Source organism: Aplysia californica, unplaced genomic scaffold (assembly GCF_000002075.1).
Source record: "Aplysia californica isolate F4 #8 unplaced genomic scaffold, AplCal3.0 scaffold00057, whole genome shotgun sequence".
In the NCBI taxonomy this organism is placed as follows: Eukaryota; Metazoa; Mollusca; class Gastropoda; order Aplysiida; family Aplysiidae; genus Aplysia; species Aplysia californica.
In genome coordinates this window covers 1,908,068-1,913,935 of record NW_004797327.1, presented here as the reverse complement: position 1 = coordinate 1,913,935, position 5,868 = coordinate 1,908,068, and positions in this window count along the sequence as shown.

The window sequence follows — 5,868 nt, the reverse complement described above, 5'->3', positions numbered from 1 at the left end:
TGATGGAAAGGAGGGGGGAGGGGGTGAAAGGAAGGGGAGAAGGGTGAGAAGGAGGGGATAGAGGGGTTGCCGAAAGTGAGGTTAGGAAATGGGGGTGGGGGGTGGGGAAGATTGGGGCCAGGGCGAAAGGTTGTGAGAGGAGGGATGCAAGCCCTAGGAGGATCAGAGGGGCGATGCAAGCCCTAGGAGGATGAGAGGGGGAAACTTTTTTCTCAGACCGGGTTAGTCCTGAGTGGCAGAGTGGAAGCCCCCTCCCTAAATGGTTTAATAATGTCGATTGGGGCATAAAAATTACAATCACTCATTCTCCTAAAATGTTTCCGTTTGGAAAATGTATTCTTCGCCTGACTTAAAGAGCTTCAAAATATAACTCTGTTGTGTTAGTCCATGGAAGTGCTACACATTTAGTATTACACTAACGACCTAATGTGCGAGGGGAGAACACAACGCTAATGTTGTCAGATTTTTCATTTCCTTTTCTTGTTTTTAATGAGCTTCCGAGCAGAAGTATATTATGCCTGCAACCGAGACCGCCGCTGTCTGTTTTAGATATATGGCATTTTGATTTTTTTAAAAACAAACTTAAAGACAATAGTCAGTTATGTTTTCCAAGGTTATTCGCCGAAAAGACGAGTGGATACCACTGTATTACTCTGTTCATTTTCCATTTTGGGCTCAGAAAAAAAAAGTGAAATCTGATTTTTAAAATCTTTTTTTAGCACTGTATTTCACGTGGATTGAAGGTAACATGAGGCAGAAAGCTATCAAGTAAATAATATTATTAGAATCAGCAAGTGAAGGCTATGCGTTATTGTCTTATTAATTACGGAAATTACGCTCATGGAAAAATAGAAACTGACCCCAAAAAATAATGAATGTATTTTTCCTCAATAAAAAAGAAAGACAAATGTGTGAACCGATCCCACACGTTATTTTCTTTTCTCTTTTTTTCCAAGTTAGCCAAAATAACATCAAGCAGAATGATAAAGGAGTAATACAGTAAAAATGTAAAGTTAATTAATTCTTTTTTTGATGAAAATGTTGGTGGTATCGTTTTGGAATATTTCTTCAGTGTGCATTGACGGCGAAAAAAACCCACAATTCATCAGACGAGAAAAACTTTTATGAGAAACCACTGGTTACTTTTTCAGGATTTAAAGCAGTTAATGATATCATCCTCACATTATTGCTCTTACTTACCAGAAAAAACTGAGCATAGTATGGAACCGTTTGTTTAATTCCATAATTATTGTATAGATCTCAATGGCTAGAGGAAAAAGGCAAGATATGGGTTCTGGATTGCGGCAGTTTATTTTCAAGATTAGCAACTTAAAAAAAAAAATTATTGCAAGGACGCTGCACCATACTTTCCTTCAGCTAGCCCGGACAAGCGTGACTACATAGGTAGCTCACCTGTATGACATACACTTTAATGAAGTGGGTCACTGCGTGGAGAGACTGTAAACACGACATGTACAAACAATCAATCGTAAACCAGTGCGTCAGGAGATTTTGGCAGGGTGTGTTGTATATTTTTTTTGGACCAATGTCCGGTTTTTTTTCATTTTAAATTAAATGTTTTTATGCGCTTATTGACACAATTTAGATCATTTACCAGGCAGGTTTCCGATCCTACCTGCAATGGCCAACCCAGACTGAGACACACACACACACACACACACACACACACACACACACACACACACACACACACACACACACACACACAGAGAGAGAGAGAGAGAGAGAGAGAGAAAGAGAGAGAGAGAAAGAGAGAGAGAGAGAAAGAGAGAGAGAGAGAGAGAGAGAGAGAGAGAGAGAGAGAGAGAGAGAGAGAGAGAGAGAGAGAGAGAGAGAGAGAGAGGGGGAGAGAGAGAGAGATCCACCTCAACAGAAAGATCGATATCCATGATACGACTTTTCTCACTGTTTAGGAATCGAACTCGGGTCTCCTGCTCGCCTCAGTGAAACATCTAACTGCTGCACAACAGGCGCCCACTATATCAGAACGTCTTTCACAACTATACTGTGGTCATCATGATTTTATTTTCAAATAAACATGGTCCGTGGTTGCAGGGCCTTACTGCAGGTCCCTTTGTCTTAGCCTCTGTGGTTTATTTGTTTGAGTCAAGAGACGCACATCGACACAGTAATGATCATTTGTGAGGCAGCGTGGTGGAATCAGGCTCTCGTCAATTTTTTGGCATGTAGAGTTATTGGTATCATCTTAAAGTTTGTTCACTTGTCTTTATTTGGATGAAAAAAATATCCATTTATCTTGAATACAAGTTGAGATATGTGCGAATGAAGGAAGTGGATGTCACCTGTTTTCAGAAGTAAAATAAGTGAGAAAATGGCCGCCAAAGATTAGTTATTTCCTAAGCTTAAGAGTCCGTGGTAACTAAAAATTTACTTTTTTGTGCCTTTAATCAACGTTTTTCAGAAAATACTTAACAGAAATGACTTCTTTTAAGGGCATGAAAGGTATTGAGCCAAAAAACTAAAATTTGATAAAAATTCACAAACCTGCGGAAAAATGCAAGTTTCTTCACTTTGAGTATTTCGACGAGAGCCTGATTCCACCATTTTTTATTTCTGCACATCAGAGTCTTGCTTTTTCCGTGTATTAATCTTTTTTTTAGCAAGGGCGAAAATATTTTCAAGCCGCCATAAACTATCAGTCAAAGTTTATGTGTTTTTTTCTCTAATGATAAAATGCTATGGGTTTAACACCTCTATCAACACTATTAGGTTATTTAAGGGGCAGGACCTCCGAGTTTAACGTCCATCTCCGAAAAGACCGAGCTAAGTGGGAAGTTAGTGTGAAGTGCCTTTCCCAAGGACACAACGGCGGACCGAGCTGAGCCTCAAACCCCCGAACCCGCAATCCCACAAGTGCGAGTCCGGTAGCTTAACCACTAGGCTACCGACGCCACTCTCTAGACAAGACATGGACACCAGGAAGATGCTCAATCCACATGACGCTTAACAAATGGATGGTTAGTTCTGGACTGTAAACCTCAAACACGAAAGAGTTCAAAGACGGTACCAACTCGTCGTACTTTTCTGTACTCCGGCCCAAAAAAAGAAGAAAAAAAAAAAAAAGAAAAAAAAACGGAAAGAAAAAAAAGAAAAAAAAAGAAAAGAAAAAAAGGCTGTAAACGATAGAAATTCTTTTGCATTTAAAGTGGGTTTTTTCCGGGGGTTTTCCCTTAATTTAAAATAAAATTGGCTTTCACCCACGCTGAAATTTCCGGCGTACTACTACGTCTTCCTCCCCCCCCCCCCCAGAGTCGCAACAAGCGAAGTTTTACCCTCTATTTCTTTCTTCTTAATATTAAAAACCGACTCACTCCCTCCTCCACCCCCTCCTCTCTCCCCTCTCAAAAATCCCCAGATATACACCATATTCTGCGCCTCTCTAACAGGCCGATCATCGCCTCATTTATCATCGGCAAAAAGACTGGACGAGCATCCCCTTTCACACGACTACCTTATCAAAAACCCATTTCCTCCTCATTTGACGCCAGACGCTCCGACATCCCGAGATATGATTCCCTGTCTTCCCCTCATCTACCGGCACATTCTTCTTCACGGTCGCTTTCTTCCCCAGTTTGGACGAACACGAGAAGCGATCATTTCACCAATAAATAGACCACCATTTCTTACTTTTTCTTTTTCCAGATTGTAAATGTTTAACTTTTTTGACGTTATATTTCATTTTCAGTCTTTCTCCGCCAGCTTCAATGAACGCCAGAAGCGATCGTTTCACTCAATAGACCACCATTTCTTTTATCTTTTCTTCTTCCCGGTTGTAAAAGTTTAACTTTTTTTGACGCGAGCTATGGGCACTATATACGCCTTTAACACTTTGCCATCATATTTTGGGGGAAATCCAAAGAAACTGGGTGGTAATCATCGCCAATCGGCGAGATGAGGCGGCAAAATGTTAATTGCATCAATAACAGCGGTATAGTATTGATAACAGCGATATTGAGGTTACTGTTTTTAACACCCTCAGTGTGCGTAGTTGGCGGGTTTACAGGTGTTGTTTGCTCCTTCTTTCCTATCAAATATCAATCGCTGTCAGCTGATTCTATTCTATTACAGTGCTTTAAAAGATATTAGTCTTTTATACCGCCTTTTATCCCCGATACTTAAGCTATATATGATATACTTGTGTTGCTAGCACGGTGAAACTTACACTAACTGATCTAAAGCACCATCCCCCGTCTGCCTTCTCACACTGAATCAAAATATAACACACACACACACACACACACACACACACACACACTCACACACACACACACACACAAATGCACCCAGAAACGCACACACACAAATACACACACACACACACACACTCACACACAAACATACGAGACACACACTCATACACACTCACTCATACATACACATACACACACTCATACACACACACACACACACACACACACACACACACACACACACACATACACATACAGACACATACACACACAAACACACACACACACACACTCACACACACACACACACACACACACACACACGCACACATACACACACCTACACACACATACACACACAACTCCCAGACCCACATACAAACAATCTCACACACTACATTCTTCAAGCTTGGTAAGGTCTGGATCCCCCGCCTTCCACATTGGATTAACTGACCTAGACAGTCTAAGTGACGGGTAATAAACTCTGTGAATAGAGACACTGGGTGCGGATGTGTCATGACGCCATTGTCTGTCCGACCGACTAACACACAGATGACTGGAGGACTACCAGGCAGTGACGTGGGTGGTTGGTTGGAAGTCAACGGATGACAAAGGCTAGCAGAGAAAATGAGTACGCAAAGCGGCAGTAGGTAACAGGAAACCACTGCTGCAACCTCCCAAGAATAATCATGGAAAAGGAAATGCATTAATTCTAAATGCAGTTTGGGGGACACCTGAATAGACATAAAGGTCTTGACATCTAGCTCTCACTGGAAATTTGAAGGCAAGCGAGACAGGGGTAGGTCCAAAGCAACGTACTTGGAGAACCTTAACAGATGGGTAACGGGGAAAGATCAGGGTAGCATAGCTTTTTTAAAGAGCATTTGAGTAAAGAAGTGATAAGAGAAGCATCATCGACGATGTCTACGCTTGATGATGATGATGATGATGATGATGATGATGATGATGATGATGATGATGATGATGATGATGATGATGATGATGGTTGGTTGTTGCTCTGATGTGGTTTGCCATATAGTCCTTATCTCTCCTACTTTACCATAATACTCTTCTTAAAAACTATAAACAATAGACATAAAATGGTGTTGGAGGCCAGCTCTTGTTCGAGGACAGAATAACTTCAAATAATGTAGGTGTTTTACACTTACAAAGATACAATGTAGGTCATTCAGAAGGCGGTTTTCAAGCTTTCTGACCAGATTTATAATCCTCACTGAAAGGGATACACCACTTCAGTAAGAAGACCGAAAAGTTCTATACATTTTCCTCACCTGGAGTGAATTGGAACTCCTGCGTGTGTCAGCGAAATACCTAACTACTACTTCACAGACACTCAGCTCTCACATTGTTATGGGTTTTATTTTGGTGTTTTTTGGTAAGTGTTTTACGGCACTCACAACTGCATAAGGTCACACGACCGTGCAGGACACACAGGCGATTTCAGTTTGATAGGACTTAATTTTGAAAATTTTACCGGGTCGCAGATGAAGTCTACTCGCATTGATTTTAGGACCACCAAGACATTTTAACGAGCGCAACTTGCACATGGAACTCCAAGAATTTGCGCCTTTATTAAAAAAGGCAAGGTGTTAGATCTTACCAACCCTAAGACCAG